Source organism: Cavia porcellus, unplaced genomic scaffold (genome assembly GCF_034190915.1).
Source record: "Cavia porcellus strain 051 isolate PalLab524CR breed Dunkin Hartley unplaced genomic scaffold, mCavPor4.1 scaffold_13, whole genome shotgun sequence".
NCBI classification, from domain to species: Eukaryota; Metazoa; Chordata; class Mammalia; order Rodentia; family Caviidae; genus Cavia; species Cavia porcellus.
In genome coordinates, this window is record NW_026947496.1 from 9,565,914 (window position 1) to 9,586,181 (window position 20,268).

The window sequence follows — 20,268 nt, forward strand, 5'->3', positions numbered from 1 at the left end:
CCAAATAAAACTGTCCCCCTTTAAGCTGTTTGGTATTGGATACTGTGACCGAACAAGGAAAGCGTGACTCAGACACTCTGATTGGCCAGACGGACTCAGCACAAAGATGGTCAAGGCCTAATTCGAGCCACGATGGAAGATGGAAAGAGGAGCAGCAGAATGTCTGTGCACCCAAAGGACGGAGAAGGACGCCCACTGCAGGAGCACTTGCTAGGAATGTGCATAAACTCCAGATTTACATACACAGGCATATAAATGTCGCTCAGCGCACCTAATCTAAGACAGAAAGCAGCTTTAGCTGGCAACAGTCAGAAACAAACCTTCCATTTTTCAGGAGAACTTGGCAAGTAAATCAGAGGGAACTAAGACCCACGAAGATGCCCAGGACTCCTGCTGCTCCTGCGCTCTTTCACTTCAAGCAAGAGTGACAGTGCCCTGTATGGGGCTGCAGGCACGCGACGCCCGTGGCCCACGCAGGGGATGGAGTCTGGGTTTCTCTCAGAGACCTTTTAACTACTTTTGTTAGGAGGAGGAAGCCAAGATACTTTGGCTTCCATCATCCCCAGGGCCAGACTTCCATTCAGAGCACTGCTGTGGGATTCCTGAGCTGATTTGCTTACAGGGCAGGAAGCCTCTGGAAGTTTAGTTTTCCATTAACCTGAACCAAACCGCCCAACTCCATGGCCCGATTTCTTGCACATGAAACCCCATTTCCTGGTGTGCTTCTGCGGATCAGAACCTGGGCCCAGGAGGGTGAAAGTCCCAGGGTCAAAGGAAGACTCGGCAAACCCCGGAGAAGTGGGGCCCAGAGCCCTCGCACAGCCGGTGCAGCCTGCTGCTTGTGTGACCTTGTGTGTGCTTGTGTGACCTTGTGTGAGTCGCATTCCTGTTGCAAGGCTTCTTTTTCTCACCTATGCAAAGGGAATGGCTGTCATCCCCACCCCCTCACTCCCCTTCCCACAGGCTCGGGTGAGGGGCACTGAGATATGTGAACAGCGGGTTCTTAGCCACTGATAGTCTCTGCTTAGGGTCCCTCGTCCAAGATGCTTGGAATCAGAAGTGGTTTGGATCTTGGGTATTGGGGGCGGGAGTTGAAATACTTGCATAAATGTGATATGTTTGGAAGGAGACCCAAGTCTAAACACAAAACTCGCTCAAAATTTTTATATTAACTTTGTACCTTTAGCCTGGTCATTTTATGCAATATTTTTTTTAACCATTTTTTAACATGGAATAAAGTGTAGTGATATGGAATTTTCTTTTCTTTTTCTTTCTTTCTGTTTTTTTAAAATTTTTTAAATTTTTTTATTTTTTTATTGTGGTACCGGAAATTGTGGTGTGGAATTTCCTATTGGTGGTGCCGTGTTTTGGGTTTGCCACGTTCAGATTTTGGATTTTCAAAGTTGCTCACAAAGCATAACAACAATATTGTCATAAAGGCAAAGTTGTGAGTGTATGAGACCCATGTTTATTTTTCAGAATATTTCTATTAATGAACTATTGATTTTGAATTTTATTACATTAACCAATGAGTACTTAGTGGGAAAAACAAGGTATTGAATTTTTAATATTTATTGAATGATTATACAACAGTATCAAACTTTTCAACATTAACTTTTTTTGGGCACAAAATCTAAAGAAATAACAACACAAATAAATTCCTATATGAACTACCCCCCTGATAGCACTCTGCAAAAATCAATCAGACTCACACATGACAACAGGACATTCCTGACACATGCATGGCTTCCACTGACTGCTCACATCTTTTGCTTTCTTGGCCTTTTTGTAGGACATACTTGCCATCTTGCTGGCAGGAATTGCTATTTTGTCAGGAGGGTCTTATCATCTTATACAATGTGTAGTTAACAGGAACATAACATATCAATCAAATAAAGTATTAAATTCATCATATATACTGTGCATTCAGAATAAATAATAACATTTTCACATAAAGCTGTGTACTTGCTTACAAAACCTAAAAGATAACATTGGAAAAAAAAATCTTATGTGAACTCCAATGTAAATACAAACAAAAGTCCACCACAGAAATAATCTTCACTTCGACAGTCACAGCCGAGGCAGTCCCACACACAAGCATCGCTAACACGGAGAGCACATGTGTTTGTTTTCCTGTCCTTTCCTGCAGAGCACAGTTACGTCATTTATGTTTTCCTGTTGTCATTGTAGGACCTTGTGATGCTGTGCCTGCCTGTTCACCTGTCTGTTTTCCAGTGTGCACCACAGTATTTTTCTATAGTCCCCTGGGCAGAAACCTTTTGTTTTTCCTCTGCTGTAAATGGTCTCATATGAGTTCCAATCCCAATCTTCTAAGAAAATCTGTGATATTTTGCACTTGTTATTTTTAGTGCTATTTTATTTTTTTAAATTTTATTTTGAAAAGAACAAAACCAAATGAGAAAGGACACAAAACAGAATCATTCAAAACAAAAGGATGGACACAGCACATGATTAAAACCACAATACAATAGGTGATCTATAATGGTTACTATGATGTCTCTTGTTATCTTTAATAGAATTGTCTATATCATCAGGCATAGTTAAATTGAACATAGCAGTACAGAACAGAACAATATCCATAAAAACAAAACATTGGACACATTGTAGGACTTCAAAAGCAGGTAATAGTCAAATCAGAATGGGTATCCTAGTGAATCTTACCATCTTCAGAGTAGTTGCCTATACTCTCAGACTGGATACTATCAAATGTAACAGATTCAGATAAATTCAGTCAAGACCAGACAGTGATCTAACAAACCAGATTCAAATAAGATCAGTCATAATAAGACAGTGTAAGTAATACAGGGCTTCAGGTTAAGTTAATAAGAAATCAAGGATGATTACTGTAGTATATCCTGCTATTTTTGGAATAGCTTTCTGTGCCCTCAAGTTGAGTACAAGTAGACCGACTGGAACAGAATATAACCAAACTAAACAGAGCAATGAGAACAATGTGGTTTTTAAATCATGATACACTATTAACAATGTCCTTTGCCTTCCTCTTTTAGACAGTTCCTCCCCTTTCACTTTCACAGGGTGCATTGTACATTTTGGATCCCATTAACCCCTGTAGCTTTTAGATTAGGGAGGCAACCCACTATTTACCTAAGTGGTTCTGAAACTTTTTACCCCTGAGCTTGATATTGGGCCGTATTCCTTTACCTACTAAAGCCTCAAGGTTTTCCTTCCTTACAGCTGAGTAGTTCTCCACTGCACAAAAGTGTCATGACTTTCCAATCTATCTGCAGCTGCTGGGTAAGCTGTTCCTATTTCTCTCTGGTTCTCTGTCACATAGGGCATTATTTTCTCATCTTTGACTTCCAGTTCATAAACCCTCTTTCAGGTTGATTCTATTTCCTATGCAGAGCATCTCAATGGACCCTATCTCCTGATCTACTCTGCCTGTGTTTCTTTTTGTTAGTGTATCAAGGCCATCTATGTTAGAGATTATAGCCAACCTTCTCTGCCTCGTCTCTGCCATGCTATTTTTCTGTCATTGGTGGTCTACTTTTCCCCTTCATTCTACTGTCTGCCCCATTCAGTGAGCGCCCTCTGCCACTGTTCCTGAAATCCTGGTGTTTTTTTTTTTTATCTCTCTCTCTCTCTAGAATGTCCTTCAGTATTTTTTGTAGAGTTGGATTAGTGGTCATGAATTCCCCCAGTTCCTCTTTGTCATGGAAGCATCTTGTTTCTCTATTAATTTTTGAGAGATAGTTTTGCAGGATACATCAATCTGGTTTGGAGCTTATTTTCTTCCAGGGCTTGGAATATGTAGCTCCAAGCTCTTCTTGATTTGATTATTTGTGTCGAGAAGTCTGCCATGATTCTGATGGATTTTCTTTATAGGCAATCTGTTTCTTTTCTCTGACAGCTTTTAATATTCTGTTCTTGTATTGAATTTCTGGCATCTTGATTATTACATGCCTGGGTGTAGCTCTGTTTTGGTTGTAGCTGGCTGGAGTTCTGTATGCTTCATATATCTGAATATCATTTCCTTTTCCCATGCTTGGGAAGTTTTCCTTAATTATTTCTGTGAATAGCCTTTGTATTTCCCTTGTGTTTACTCCTGCTTCTTCTCTCACATTTTTTATTCTTAAGTTATAGATCCTCTTGTTGTTTTCTAGCCTTTGTATTTTTATTTCCTATTTCCTTGTTACTTTAAAGAGATCTTTTGTTTCACGATCACACACTGCAAACCTGTTTTCAACTTTTGATAGTCTATCTTTAGTTTCTTTCAAGCATTTCTGCCAGCTTTCAATGGAGTTTTTAATTTCCTGGTAATCTCTTTGAATCTGTTTTGTGTATTCCAGATTTTTAAAATATTCTTCATCGGAGGTTTCCCTCCTTTTTCTGTGCTTCTCTATTCTTCCATCTGTGTCTTCCTGAGAGGTGTTTAGCATTTCATTTATTAATCTTCTTATATCTTGTTTTAGTTGTATTAGTACTTTTGTTTTGAGTTTTTCTATAATGTCATGAAGATATTTCTTTATGTCAGCTGATGCCATGTCCTATATTGCATATCTTAGTTACTTTTTACTCGTTGAGATGAAATACCTGAAGCCAAAGTTGTGAAAGGAAAGGTTTATTTCTTATAGTTTTTGGAGCTTTTAGTCCATGCTCAGTTGGCTCCAAGGCAGGCGAACATGGCTGGGCCGCAGTTCATGGTGGCTGCAAACAGCAAGCAGGAACCAGCAAAGAGCAAGACACATTTCTTCCTGCCATTACATCACATCCTGGCTCCACCCCTTTGTGGGTGGAGCACTGACATCATCAACCCAAGCACTAGACAATGAACCAATCACAAATGCACAATGCAAACTCATGAGGCCTGGGGGCCACAGACATAAACCATGACATTCCACCCCTGGCCCCCAGGACTCATGTACATCCTTTATACAAAAGACATTTAGTCCACCTCCAAGAGTTGCCAAACTCCTAACAATTTCAGCATTGCCAAATAGTCCAAGTCCCAAGTCTCCTCCAAGATCTATGGTAAACTCTTAACTGTAACCCCCTGTACAAATGAAACAAGGTTAAACATTTCTGAAATTTAAAGGCAAAAGATAAACATTACCATTCCAAAAGTTACAAACAGGGAAATATAAAGCGTTGGAAACAAAGCAAGTCTAACATCCAGTAGGACAAACATTAAGTCCTGGAGTTCCATGCTCAGCATCTGAAGCAATCTGGTTGCAAGCTCCAAAAGGCTTGGGTGATTCCACCCCCGTGGCACCTCTGGCGATTTTAACTCCCACAGCTTTTCTCTTAAATCCTCTTTGCTCACTTTTTGCAGCTTTTCTTGGATCATCCATGTTCTTGGCTTTTCCAAACTTCTGGGGTCTCTACTGCACCTTTGGCTTCACATTTACTTCTTCACAAATTGCCCTCTCAGGGGCATACTGCTTGGCCTCCCAGGCCCTTTGTAATTGAGGTGGACGCCGTCTTACCCTCAGAATTCATGCATTTTTCTTGCATTTAAAATCAGCACCTTGTGGATGCTGCCAAGGTCTGCTGCCAGCTGAAGCAGTAGCCAAGCTTTTCTCTCTCTTGGCTGTAGGGGTCAGTTGCCTGGATTGCAGGGCTCTATTTACCTGATTGTGAGGAAAAGCTTCTCTATGTTGCCGCCATTTTGGAACCTCATGTGGCCTCTGTCGCCATTTTGGAGCATGGTGCTCTGCAGCCTTCTCCTCTGAGCAAATTCTTTTCATCTTTGCAGTGAGGCTGCAAAGGGTGGGGACCCATTTCCTGGGGTGCCCCAGGGCCATCTTTTTTATCTTTCTGTTTCCCCTCAACAATCAAAATCTCAACTCTGCCTTTACAATCCACAGCCTTCCTGGAATTTTTTTTTTTTTTTTTGGCCGAACTCACAGCATTATAAATTATCCTGCTGGGCTCTTTGCCCTTGATTTGCAACATAAAGCTGGCTAAAAGCCCCCAACAATAGCCACGCCACAGACTCAATATTTGATTGCTTTTTAATTTCTTTTTTGAGATTAATCAGTCCATTTCCCTTTGTCTCAGTCTCAGGCAAAGTCTATGGGCAGCAGCAAAATGCAGACAAACTTTCTGCCAGCCCATAACATACATCATGGGGAGTCCAACAACCAATGCAGTCCTTCTTCCCAGAAGAAACCTCCCAAACCTGGTCTTTACCATCAGACTTTCTATCAGCCTCTGGTCTCCTGATCTCTGACTAGAATCTCCTCTACAGAACAGCCTAAGCTGCTCCAGCTCTATGCATCCAGGCAACATGTCCGAACCTTTCCAAACTCTGGCCATAAGCCATTTCCAAAACCTCTTGAAAAACATGGCCAGGTATAGTCACAGCAAACAGCCCCACTCCCAGTACCAAATTTTATCTTAGTTACTCTTTACTTGTTGCTGAGACAAAATACCTGAAGCCAAAGGTATTTTGGGAAAGGAAAGGTTTATTTCTTACAGTTTTTGGTGGTTTTAGTCCACACTCAGTTGGCTCCAAGGCAGGCGGGCATGGCTGGGCTGCAGTTTATGGTGGCTGCAAACAGCAAGCAGGAACCAGCAAAGAGCAAGACACACCTTCTTCCTGCCATTACATCACATCCTGGCTCCACCCCTATGTGGGTGGAGCACTGACACTATCAATCCAAGCACTAGACAATGAACCAATCACAAATGCACAATGCAAACTCATGAGGCCTGGGGGCCACAGACATAAACCATGATATTGCATGTTTGCTCCTCTTGATCTCTTCTGTGTTTACGTCTCCTGTGTAGGAGACAACTCCAGTGTCTCCCTTTAAATCCAAAACAATTACTGTAACTTTGAATATTTGGAGACTCATTTCCTTATACTGATACGTAAAAAAGTGGCAGGGTATTTCCTTCTCTTCAATTAACTCTGAGCATGGCAAACTTCAATTAACTCTGAGCATGGCAAACAAGGCTAGCCCAGGTGCTAATGTGCAGTATCACTGATGTGAGACAACTCTGGTGACTCCCTTTGAATCCAAAACAAATGCTGTGACTTTGATTACTTGAGAACTCATTTCCTTATACTGATATGTGAAACGTTGGCTAGCGTATTTCCTTCTCTCCTCAATTGGCTCTAAGCATTGCAAATAAGGCTAGCTGAGGTGTTAATATGCAAAGTCTGGCCATCAGACAGCCCTTCCTCAATAATACTCTCCACATTAAAAGATTGAGCTGGCAAGATGCAGATCAGACTCTGGGGATGTCAACTGGGAAGGAGCCTCAAGATAAGAGGTTATGACTCCCCAGGGCACAAGAGTTTGCATATCAAAAACCGAAGCAACAGCACCCCAAAACATTTCCCCTGCTACCTTAATCAGGTTGTGTAAATTGATCTTCTGCATGTCTTTATCTCTGCAAATTACAGGGATGCCATTCTTACACCTAGCCAGCCAGCCCAAGTTACTCAGCAATCCCCGACATCCTGACTATCACTCATCCCTAGTGACGCCCCCCTTTTCCTCACAAAATAATAAATGCAGGGAGAGGCCTAGGATTGTGGCCTTTGTCCACATGTCCTCACCGGAAATGGACTTGGGTCCCCTTGGGTGCCCTTAACTTGGAATATGTCTTGGTGTTTTTACTCTCGCTGTGGGTTGGGTTGGTGGTGGTAGATTGGAACTGACGGGCTGGAATTCCAATAATGTCTCAATGGGATTACAAATATAACTTTTTGGATTAAAAGGAAAACTAGAAAGAAGATTACAATACTTGGATGACTGAACCTGAATTTTTGGGTTTACAATACTCCTGGACCCATATTCCCTGAGTTGGCAGCTGGACACTTTTTCTTGTTTCTTTCTCTTGTTATGTTTCTAGTTTTTTACAGACAGGTATATAGTGGAGGTCCCAGGCCCTTTCTGTATGGGTTACAGTTACTCTGAAGCGTGCTGGCTAGGGATTGCTGCCCTCTCCAGTTTGTTGTTGATCACTGAGGTACGAGCAGGAGCAGTGCAGGTTGGTTCCTTCCCTCTGAGCTAGTCAACCTCTGGGGGTCTTTCCACATTTCTGGGGGTCTTCACCATATTAATGTGTGCTGCTGGACGGAACTGGTTCAGGACAACTTCAGGGGCAAGTTCGTCCCTGGCTATTAGGTCCCACTCAGGAGCGAGACCCAGTCCAAGCCATTTTCACCAATCTGTTCCTCACCAGGAGCGGCCAACTGAAGTTACTACAGTTCTGAGTTCAGGTCTATCCTTCCGGATTCCAAGAAGTTGCCCAGCCGGTCTCCCCCACCCAGGGGAGGACCAAATTCCAGCACTCACCGAGGGTCAGTGCAGATCTCCATGCTTGCTCGGTTGTCCATTGCAACACATCCTCTCACCAAGGTCCTTGGGTTCACCAACCCCTCCCTTCAGCATGACCACAAGTCAGACCAGCTCTGGTGAGAGCGCCATGATCTCGAGTCTGACCGACTACAGTGAAAGCTCATCTCATTCCAGCCTTCCATCCACGTTTTTCTTGTCTTTTTCCTTAGTTTCTTCCTGGGTTGTGAGAATCCCTTTCCTTTCATCTGGTCTTCTCCTTGCTATTAAATTCTAGCATCTGAGCTGTTTCTCTCAGAGAGGTTCTTTACCTTGCTATTTATCTACCTGCCATCTTGCTGCCCCATCACACTTGGTATTTTCTTAGTGAACTATTGAACTATTTTTGCCACACATGTTTAGGGTTGAGCAAAACATTACCACTGACAATTCATTGTATTTCATGTGACGTCATAATTGCCATATAACTAGTCAACATCTCCTCTGCCTTTGATATTTTTTAGAAAGTTTCCATCTCAGGCTTCCACTTCTTTGAAGTTTCCCTATCAATGTTTCCATTATGGTGCAATGTTGACATCACTACCAGTTGTTTTTCTTTGCTATATACAAAGGCAATGTTATGTATCTGAAGTCCAAAGATTGTACTACAACTCTCTGTTCTGAAATTGCAACATTCATTTGGAATGTCTGCTTTGTTTTTCTGTACAGTTCCTACACTGGTCAACTTGTGCCCCACTAGAAAATGTAACATCAGTTGGAAACTTGTAAACCAATTGTTTAATATCAAATTCTGATTAGTTTAGGAGACAAGAACAAGAATCCTGTTCATGGGTTCATTTGGTTTATTACTATATTAATAAGTACCTGGTTGCTGAGTTCTAGGATAAATTTACAAAGGGAAATATAATGAGTCTTTTCAACTATAAAGGAATACATTTTGGGGGCCATGTTTTGAAACTTTTTTGGGAATATATTGCCTGAAGCTATAGTGACCACAAAATCCTGCAAGATGTCCATCAGTAATCATGTATTTGGAGGGTGTGTAAATTGCTTACCACTCATCCACAAATCCCTCAAACCAGGAGCGGATAGCAACCAGATTGTCAGCTCTTTTTCTTTCTTGGTATGTGATTCGTTACCAAACCTCAGGCAATGTTGAAGGAAACAAATGTCCTCAGCGTCTTTGTTATTCTGGAAACCTGAAGCCCACACCTATCACTTTTCCATAAGTCCTTCACGGTCCTGTGATTCCCAATGGAAACTTCTGGAAGCACTGTCAACCTCTAAATGCTTTCACTTCAGCTGGTGAGTGTCATGGTTAATACATTTTTATATGGCTATTGGTGCATAAAGCACGTCTTACTTGTATTTCAGTGTTTGTGTATTTCACAACACTTTGCAGCATTTCATCTGCTACAATCTCCAACACTGAGTGGTAGTGCTGGCATTCTGTCCAATACAATTTCATCCTGCCAAAATCCCCATTATATTTTCGGACCTAGTACTAACATTGGACTTTCCCATTTGGTTGCATGACCGTTTTGTACCATTTCTACTTGTCAAATACGTACTCACGCTGTTGTTTTCCTCGACATCTGAATCGAGGAGGTCTTCATTCCCTGCATCTGTATCAGTCGATTCTTGCTCCATTTCACTGCCATAAGAACTCTGGCTCACGTGGTCAATGTCAAAGTCATCATCATCTTTCTCATCCATGCATGAATGATCTGATGATTCACTTTTGACCTCCAAAACTTGCAAATCTGGTTTTTCCTGTGCCATTGTTCTAAACTGAGCTACTTCTATGAGAAAAATCTTAAGCTAGCTTTGTAAAAAAAAAAAAGTCGTAGATGAAATTTGGCAATGAGTGTTTCAAGGGTAAAACTCACCTGTTGCTGCTTGGATCTCCTGTGTATACCTTGGCACTCCTCGCTGAGTGGGTGAATGCACAGATGGGTTTTTCCTTTCCCCAGGAGTCACACTCACATTCCATTTATGGTGCTTACAGAACAGAAGAGTGATGTGGGTGTATTTTACCTGCTGTGATGCTCAGCCAAACGTGTGCAAAACTTATTAGATGAAGCAATATGTGGGTAAAAATCCCAGTCCCAGCACACATGCACGCACCTTGCTGTTCATCATACCGAGAGGGTAAACATAAAAATTGTTGCCTGTATCTCCTAGGCACAGCTACTGAGAGACACAATTGGCCACTATTATGCTAAATATACATTTAAAGTAAAAAAGTATGGGACAGGTGGTTGCAACCTAATGTTATGCACAGCTCAACCTATATCCATATATTCAGTGTCACTGAGAGACCAGCAGAAGTGGTCGTTTTGACTCCAGCCACCCAAACTATCTCTATTAAGTTGATGTGATTCTTTGATTCTTCATTACCATCAACTTGAGATCATATTCTAATATCAATCAAATAGAGATGAGAAGCTGGAATACTCCAAGGACATTTCACTCCATTAGCTCTGCTAAATAATTCCACAGTACGGCCAGTAAGACACAGCTTGAATTTGCTGCTGTGGTCCGACTTCCCAGTAGCGAGTGTTTCTTAGTCAAGACCTCAGTATTGTCCTGAATGCCTCCAGCAGGGCTCTGTCTCCTGTGTTATCCACCAGGCCAAGTGGCATCAAGAGTAGAGAACTAGGACTGGCATGTGTGAGGCCCTAGGCTCCATGTCCAACAAACAAACAAAAATTCAAAAAGCACCCCAGAAAAGGCTGTCACAGCTTTTCCATACACGATGCCTCCCGTAAAGCACCCTACACAGCCACAAAGGAAGGGCCATCGCTCCATAGTGGCACTGAGGACACCAAGCTTTGGAGAGTACTTTGGCTGAGGAGAGAGAGCAAAGGCACACCAGCAAACAAGCCCAGTCTGGGAACCAGCACCATGTGTGGGCTGCCACCAAACTGGAAACAGCCAGACCCCAGCCCCTTCTGGCACACGGACTGGCAATACATGAAGTATCACCAATATCACCCCACCATGCATAAGTGACTGGCTTATCGGGAGAAACACAGGCTGTGATGGTAGCTACGGAGGTGAAATGCAGTTGGATGCCTGTGGTGCTTTGAGGTTTCACTAACATTACAGGTCTAGGGCCAGTGGGCTGATCATATGTTCAGAGGATAGCAGTACGCAGTGTGGCATCTAGGGGGATCCCCTTCTGAGGGTTACAGCCATTGTTGATTCCCTATGGTCTTATTTTGGTAGTCCTGTATCATTTCCATTGTTTTATTGGGTTAGGTTTTATTCTCTTTTGTTTGGCTTGATTATGTTAAATCTGATGGCAGGAGCAGCTGTTTCAAAGATAGCAAGCTATATTATGGATTTCCTATAGGATTGTTTTGAAGTCCTTTATTGCATTCATTGTTTTGTTTTTATTGATTCTATTCTATTCTGTTCTGTTTGATTTTTACTGTGTCCAAAGTTATCTGCAGCTATTTTTGAAGACATCCAAAGGCATTATATTAACTAATGTTGATTTCATAATGTTTTGAAGTCCTTTATCTCTTACACTGGTTTGTTTTGATTGATTTTATTCTATTTTATCCTCTTTTTAAAAAAAGAGTAACTTGGCTGAGATTACAGAGCATCAAGACCAAGGTTCAAAACAGAATCTCACATCTGCCTCCTGGCAGTACCCAGGCTCTCACTACAGCAACAAGCCACCTGCCCTCGCAGCAGCGCTCGCAAGGCCGGGAATTCCATTGGCTCTTTCAGAATCCACTGGGTAAATGTGTAGGTCGAACAGAGCTCAGGTATAGTGGGCTGGCTGGCTGCTGTCTATTCCTTTCTCTGTCCTTTTAGCAGCCCAGTGGGCTCCTTTGACCCATGTCTTTGCTTTCAGAACCCGTAACTTGGCTTCTTTCTTCTCTTGGTGACCTAGGAAAAGCCTAATCTGCTTCCCTCCAGGAAATGTTCCCTTCCAGGCCCCAGGACCATCACCCACTGTGCCTTCCCTGGAGACACCTCTGAGCTCATGTCCTCTCCAGGAACCATCTTCCTTGTCAGGGGGATAATTTCCACATTCGCTTGTACTCAGGGAGCAACGTGGAACCCTAGGCTGCAGGGGCCTCTCATCTTGCCTGCCTCCTTCCAGAGCTGGGTTCCGACACGTGCTGCACTAGCTCTGGGGTGTAGAATTCTGCAGTGTCCTCTCCGTTTCCATTATCAGATGCTCAGCTCACCCCACCGCTGCAGGCAGAATTTCCTAGAAGCTCAGGAGCACTACTGTCCCACCCCACCGATGTGTCCCTTTCCTGATCTGAGGCCTCCCAGGGATTTATCATCAGGGTCCAGAGGCATCTGAGGGATGGGGAGTTGATAGCTCTGGGGTCTGGGGGCCCCTTTCTGCAGAGAGAATCCAATAAAGGAGAATCCGAACTCTGTGACATGTAAATCTATTTTGTCTTAGCCTTTTTTTCTACTATGTGTAGTTCATTTTTAAATGATTGCCACGCCATCCACCCAATGAGACTTTTGCACATAGCAACAGATATTTTTACATGAGCAGGCCGGGGCTCCCGTGTCCAAATTTCTCTCCTCTTCAACAGAGGACCATGGACTGATGCATAAAAAGGTACTGCTCCTCTTCCAAGCTTCCCAGCCCTCTCCAGACCTGAACCAAAGGACATTGGCCTGGTCCTTTCAAATATTCTCAGTTCTGAAAATTTGTGGATGCTCTCGGTTTTCCGGAAAGTGACTCAAAGTCAACTGAAGGCAGGGCTAGTGATTAACTGGAGAAATCCCATCTGAGGTTTGAAAGGACTCGTGATTATGAGACCAGACGGGAGAATTTCGTTTGTTGTTCTTAAAGTGGCTCCGGTGGTTGCTGTTTTCCTCAGAACCACAGAAAAAAGAGCACAAACCTAATCCTGGTGACCCACAGTGTGTGACTGGGCCTTTGCTGTGGCTCACTTCCTTCCCGCCCCACCAGTCCCTTTGTGATCTTTGCTGAGCGCTTACCATCCTTCACATTTACTTTCCGAACAGCGACATATCCCAGTCCCAAGAGGAAGACTTTAAATCATGCCTTTCTCCCTTGTCCTCTCCAGTAAGGTACATTTTATGTTTGCTTTGACTGGTCTGGCTTTCTAATGGTAATAAGAGGAAAGGATTAGAAAGCAAAGTCTCACCAGCCTGCTGTTCCTCTAGGCTGGATTTTTGCATTTTATTCTTCCCCTCCCCCACTTCAAAGGGGAAACCTTGGGGGGGGGGCAGTTCCTGCCTAATTAGCTCTCCTGATGTGAGGCCCTGCCAGTCCTGACTCCTGTGGGTCCTGACACCTCTGTTCCTGTGGGTTACTCTTGCTGCTGGGGATGGAACCCAGGGCCTCACAGATCCTAGGCAAGCACCCTACCGCGGAGCTGTACCCCAGGAGCTGTACCTGATCCAGGGAGCTCTTTAGCTCTCCAGATGAACTTGTTAATGAAACTGAGTCCCTCCAAGGAAAATAACCCCGCTTGTTTTTCTGATTACCCAGCCCCAAGCCTGCCAGTTTTGCCTGAGATGTTGAGTCCTCTGCTGTCTCTGGTGGTGTCTACACTGCAATCCAGCCTCCCTGACATTCTCCGCTGTAAACAATCTGGTCTGCATCACACCCAAGTGCGAACTCTCTCTCTAATTAGGGCCTTTGCAGCTTTGCAAACAGTCATTTGTCCTTGGGCCTGGGGCAAGGAAGAGCTGTTCTTGTCATTGGTTTTAACAGCTACTTTAATTAAGGCCCAGTGGTGGCTAAAAGCACAAGACTAGGAAGTGCTTTCTTCAGGACTGAGCTTGCACGGTCATGGACCTTTCCAAAATTAATAACCAGAAAGTGCGATTTGAGTGCTGGCACATAACGAAGCTAAGTGAAGCCCCTGGCCATCGCCTGTAAGTCCCTTGCTCTCTAGGAGAGGAAACCAAGTCCCAGGGAAGTGGAGTCCTTTGACCAACACCCAAGTGTCCATCAGATGCCAGCCTGGAACAAGAGGCCAGTCCTCTGGGTCCCAGTCCGCCGTCCTCCCTGCTGGCCCGGAAACCACACATGTGCAGATCGCTTCAGGATCAACAAGGAAACTATTGAGCCACCATTATGGGGCTACCTCCTCCCATGAATGACGTTTTTGGCAATCATTTTCCAACTTTATCTTTCTAGAAACAAATCGCGTACAGGTATTAAAGTGGGTTTTCTTTGAGAACCTCCCCGAGTTGGTTGCTAAGCTCTCTGAAGGCTCCGCCGTGCATTCTTCAGTTACTACACACTCGGGACTCATGTGCACGGGGATGGAAACAGATGGCGAGTGCTTAAAACACTTTATCCCACAGAAGATACAGTGCCATTAACTGTTAGAGTATTCTGGTGCAAGAGAGAAGCAAAAAGTACAAAACGAACAGGTTTACTGAGGACGTGGACAGGAGCACAGAACCCATGGCGGCTGGGCCGTCTCCTTCGGCCAGATGCAGAGAGGCAGGGGGTTCTATGACCTCTGATGGGAGGTGGGGCATGGGCGGTACTGATGACGTGTGAGGCACCGACTGGAATTCTCTGTGCGAGCAAACAGGAGGAGAGTTGCCATTAGGGCTGAAGAAGAAGCAGGAAGTGGCGAGTGTCCCTGCTTTGGCCATCTGCCATGTTAGACCACCACCATAATTGTACAGTAATTTATTCTAGGGCAAGAAGCTTTCATTAGCCACCCTTAGAATATTTCACGTTGCTTCAAATGCTCTAATCCCATGGTTCTTGCCAATTTTGGAAGCAGCTCTGGCAGTCCTTTTTCTCAAGTGTCTCTGGGAGGTGTGGTGGGCAACAGGGTGACTGCCCCCCTGAGCGCATCCAACAGAAAGGCAGCTCGGAGGGGCACGACACTGTGTCCTCATCTGCCTTCTTCCCAGGGTCTGACTGCAAAGCCGATGACCACAAGAGGCAAAGATACCAAGCTGACTCAGGACATTGACAAGACTGAACCACACCGCTAAGGACACTGATGGAGGAGGACTTCCACAACCACCTCGGACTTCTACTATGGTGAGATTTAAAAGGCGTAAACACTCACAGTGTTTTCCAGTCATACCTTATATAGAGAAAAAGAATCATGCAAAAGAGACAAAATCAGCCATCTCACGAGGGGACGAATAGATTCTCCTGCTAGTTATTTAATTTAGTTAAGCAACCATGGTGAAAGCAAATTCCACTAACAGAATCTTATTTTTTACTTTTTTTGTTTGTTTCTTGAGACTGGGTCTTGCCATACAGTCTAGGCTAGCCTTGAAATTTCAGCAATCCTCCTGCCTCAGCCTCTCAAGTGCTGGGATTACAGGTGCGCACCACCACACCTGGCTTCAATTTTTACTATTATTTTGATGGGTTTCAATTCTTGGAGGCTGGTTAATTTAAAGAGAATCATTGTGAAATGTAGGTGCTGGGGCCCAGGGCCTCACCACACTAGGCAAATAAATACTCTAATAGCCTCAGCCCAATGCAATATTTAAATTAAAAATCCAAAGTAAAAATGTTACTCACCCAGAGTCTCTTTTCATCTCTAGATTCCTAGTGACTGGAATCCCCAAAACAAAGGCAGTTCTGGGATGGCCAGGCAGCTTCTCCGATTGTTCTGTCCTGTTTGTGGTTTTTGTTACTTTTTCAGTCACCCTTGGACCTCAGCACTCAAGAGTCTAGCAGAGATTACCTCTGTCCTCCAGGGGTCAGTTCGAGAAGATCCCAGAGCTCTGCACAAACAGAGCAATAAACAGCCCAGCCTGCTGTCCTGCCTGTGGCCCATGACTCAGTGTGAATCCACGCTTACCCACCGGTGGTGGCTGTGGCACCTGTCAGGGCTCGTGCTGGGGTGGGCTGTGGGGCTGAGCTGAGGGGACAGTTCCGGTTGCCTCCCTTTCTCCTTCAGGCAGTTTGCTAAGACACTAGCTGCACACACAGTAAGAACTGGGCCAAGTTAAAAATGGTGCAAGGACTCATGATGGTCTCGTCATCATACCAAAGTGACCTGCAGTCCAGTGTCTGTGGAGGGAAGGAGAAACTTATTACCGTGCAGAGCTGATGCTTCTACTAAAGGGAGCGAGCCCCTTGCTGAATGGACCTTGGAAAAGGCAAACCAACGGGGGAGGTTTGACCTCAGGACCCAGCCTTCCAGTATCACCAGACCCTAACGCAGGTGGCGCCTCTTCTCTTGAAGCCGTAGGAGGCTGTTCTTTTGGCTTAAACTCCTGCAGTGCACCTTCATGCCAGGCTGCCAGTCACTTCGGAGCCACTCTTGCTACAGTTCCACCTCTCTCCAAGCTGAAGCTGAGCTGTTTAGTTGAACTTCTGAGAAATAAGGATTAGAGCAATACTAACCAAATTATCCAAACAGACTGGTTTCAAGTGGCATGATCAGGAAGTTGTTTGCCTGAATCCCCATACAGAAAAGCTAACCTGATACAACCTGCTGGGAATCCATCAGTTGTTTTCTTTTATTCTGTCTCCCATCTCCGTCTTACAAAAAAAGTAACTTAAGCAACCAATCCTCTTCCTGACTTTGTTTCTGTACATGTTCTTCATTCTTTTCCAGCTATAAAATCAATGTCTTCTGCTCTGCTTATTGGAACATTTTTTCTATTTTATAGAATAAAGTGTTGCCTGATTCTAGAATGACAATAAAGCCAGTCTTATTTTTTTGTACCAGGAATCAAACTCAGGACCTCACATTTGTCAGGCAGATGCTGCACTGCTGAGCTATATCCCGGCTCTGTAGTCTTGTGACCCTAGTTCATTGGCATCTGTTGACTATTATGTTTAAAGCTGTGTGGTAGTTGGATGTTGCTTGTAAATAAAATGAAATATTTCTGCTGTTTTTCTAACCAAGATTCTTTTCACATATTTAAAGAGAGAAAAATCCCACCTCTGTGATCCGCTCTGACCATAAAGTTTCGAATCCAGAGTAACTTCCGGTTGTCTGCACCGCATGCAGAAGCTACTTGTTACATTCAGATCTAAAATGTCCCCTGAAGTCTCCCGTGCTCAGAGAAAGGAAGGTTGGAAGACTGGATAGTAGGGGCACTGAACACACGAGTGGACGGTTCATTGATGAGTTCATAGCTGAATGTGCTGTGGGAGGTAGTTGCTGTTTGGAGCAGGTGGTTCACAGGGCAGGTGTGTGTGTGTGTGTGTGTGTGTGTGTGTGTGTGTGAGAGAGAGAGAGAGAGAGAGAGAGAGAGAGATCTGGAAGAGTGTGTTCCTGTCCCCACCCCTCTCCTCCCTTCCACTCTGTCTCTGCTTCCAGCCCCGAGGTAAACAGCTGTCCTTGCTGTGTCCCTCTGCCGTGATGTTTATGCCTTGGAACCGGTGAACCACGGACTGGAACCTCTGGAACCATGAGCAAAAGTAAACCCTTCCTTTAAATTGTGGGTGTCAGTGTCAATATTTGTTTACCTTAACTTTTGAACTTGACATCCTTGTGTCTACTAGATAAACTTCTGGAATATTGATTTTAAGCTTAGCAAATGTATAGCCTCCACCAATTGTAAAGTGAGGAATGTTATAAGATAATATCTGAAACCTATGGAAGATCTTTCCACGTTTCTGTAGCCTGCCTGCCTGAAACTCCTACTGATGTGACTGGTGAATGCAATAATTTATGACTTTCTTTTTCTGTGACTACAAATTTCATGTATCCTCTTCCACAATGGAGCACATTATTTGGAGTAACTTGACCTGTGTTCCTGGGCCATGGCCACTCATAACTGGCTTATATTTAATTACTTTCTTATTTCCTTTAAAGAAGGCCATTGTTTTAAACAACAGAGCTGACAATTTTGAAATAATCTGCCAATTATGGGTATTTGTCTTGAGAGAAGTTCTATGTCTTCCATTAGGTTTTTAAAAGAAGCCAAGATGACTCAAAAGATTAGGTGTTCCTGCAATGGAGACATTTTAAAATATCAATTTACTAAAATGTGCTGGAAAACAGATAGCTCTTTGCTACACAGTTTTAAGTATGCACTTTAAAAAACCTCATAATCTTTAAGTGAATTTGTTTATTTTAAATTTAGAGCTTAGAAAGATGGTAAGAAATTAATTCCATGTTATTAAAGTACTCCAAATCCAGAACTCTATTCCCTAGATGGATATTTTTAGTGTGGGTGATGGCCTTACCACTGCCTCAAAAATGTGGATTTGCATTCATTCATAAAACATTTACTGAACTTGTGTCACAGGAATAGGATGATTTCCCCCCAGAGGTTAATGAGACTCATAAGGAATTCACAGTCCGCTTCACAGCTGAGGACAATGTTGAACACTTTGATAAAAGTTAGCAGATGTTAGACACAGATACCCCCTGACCTAGAGAGAGGGTCGAAGCAATCCAAGAACAGACAATACCAGAACCACATCCAGGAAGAAAGCGAAGAGCTAGTTAGGTCACCAGGCACCTGGTAGGAGGGATGGGTCACTTTTGTGTGGCATGTTTTGATTTTAATGCACAGGACTCATCTGGGACATTCAACGCAGGCTATGGTGGTGGGTGCTGAGAATCTGTGATTCTAAGAAGCTGCCAGAGGATGCGGCTGCTGGCAGAACCTACTGTGAGAAGCAACAGGAGGAGAAGGGAGGGCAGCGGAAGGAAGGGGAGGGGAGAGGAGGGGAGGAGAGGGGAGGGGAGAGGAGGGGAGGGGAGGGGAGGTTTAAATAGCCACTTAGGGACCTGCAAGTAGTTCAGCATGGCTCAGAAAGGGAGTGATGGTCACTTCCTGCGTTAGTCAGGTTTCTTTTGCTGTAACCAATGCCTCAGATACTCACCCCTAAAGTGGAAAGGTTCATTTTGGCTCGCAGGTATAGATGTTTCAGTCTATGATTGATCGGCCCCATTGCTTTGACTCCCTCATGGCAAGGAACGTGTGGTGGAGCAAAATATCACATAAAGGAAGTGAAAAAGAGGAAGAAGAAAGCCTATGTCCCACCATGCCCTTCAAGACCACACCCCCAATGACCTCACTTCCTCCCTCTAGGCCCTGCCTCTTAAAGGTTCCATCATCTCCCAACTGTGCCAAGCTAGGGACCAAGTCTCTAACACCGGGACCTACGGGGGCATTCCAGATCCAAAAGGTAGTACTTTGTTACAGAAGCCCAGAAGAGTCTCCCTCTGAGATATTCCAAACACAAAAGTTCAGAGATGACAATGATCACATGCCATCCAGATTTCACAAATGCAGGTATTCAGATACATGTGCTGCATGGTTTCCATGGCACCGTGGAAGCTCCTCTTCTATCCCACTCTTCACCCTCTCTGCAGAGGACTATTATTCTGATACTGCTGAACATCTTTCAGCATTCTTATATATTTTCTCATATGTATGTGTGTATAATGAACATTTGGTAGGTTTTTGCTTTCTTTCTTTCATTTTATTTTTTTGGTGCTGGGGATTGAACCCAAAGCCTCGTACTTGCTAATCATGTGCTCCGAGCCACACCCCCAGCCTCAGGTTTAGTATTTTATGCCAATAGAGATTTATCCTGCTGAGCACTTGGAGATATTGCACATTTATTTTAAAACTACATTTTTTGAGTATTTTTTTAAGCAATCTGTTACAACTTTCACATTTAACTACTGGTGAAGATTTAGCTTGTCTCTATTGTTTATTCTCAAAACAATGATTTGCAGGAATTTTGATATATTTGATAACTCATTTTCAATCAGTTACGTGTGCTGCCAATATATTCACCAAGTCTGTGGCTCCTTTTGCTGTGGACATCAGTTTGTCAAATATCTTTCATTACATGGAGACATTAAATTTTAATGAAATCCAATTTGTTGATCTCTTCCTTGTATGGTGTACTCCTGTCTTGTCTAAGAAATCTTAAAGTGTTTTGTAACCCAGAATCTTGCAAATAATAGATATCAGTGGAGCAGAATTAATATTTTGGGGCCACCTTGACTAGATTTTAGGTAACTATTAGTACTATCGTTTCTCTTTAGAT

General features: G+C 43.6%; 1 long non-coding RNA gene across 2 annotated transcripts; it reads right to left on the minus strand.

Annotated features, from left to right (window-relative positions):
• Positions 1-1,540: 1,540 nt before the first annotated feature.
• On the minus strand, positions 1,541-19,217 carry LOC111756476 (uncharacterized). 2 transcript variants are annotated; one of them, XR_010051097.1, is made up of 3 exons: positions 19,090-19,217; positions 15,817-16,311; positions 1,541-14,841 (listed from the first exon to the last, which is right to left on the minus strand). It is a non-coding gene; the product is annotated as an uncharacterized LOC111756476 (long non-coding RNA). The 2 variants fall into 2 exon arrangements; XR_002790957.2 differs by having other exon boundaries at positions 15,817-16,617; positions 19,090-19,211.
• Positions 19,218-20,268: the final 1,051 nt, after the last annotated feature.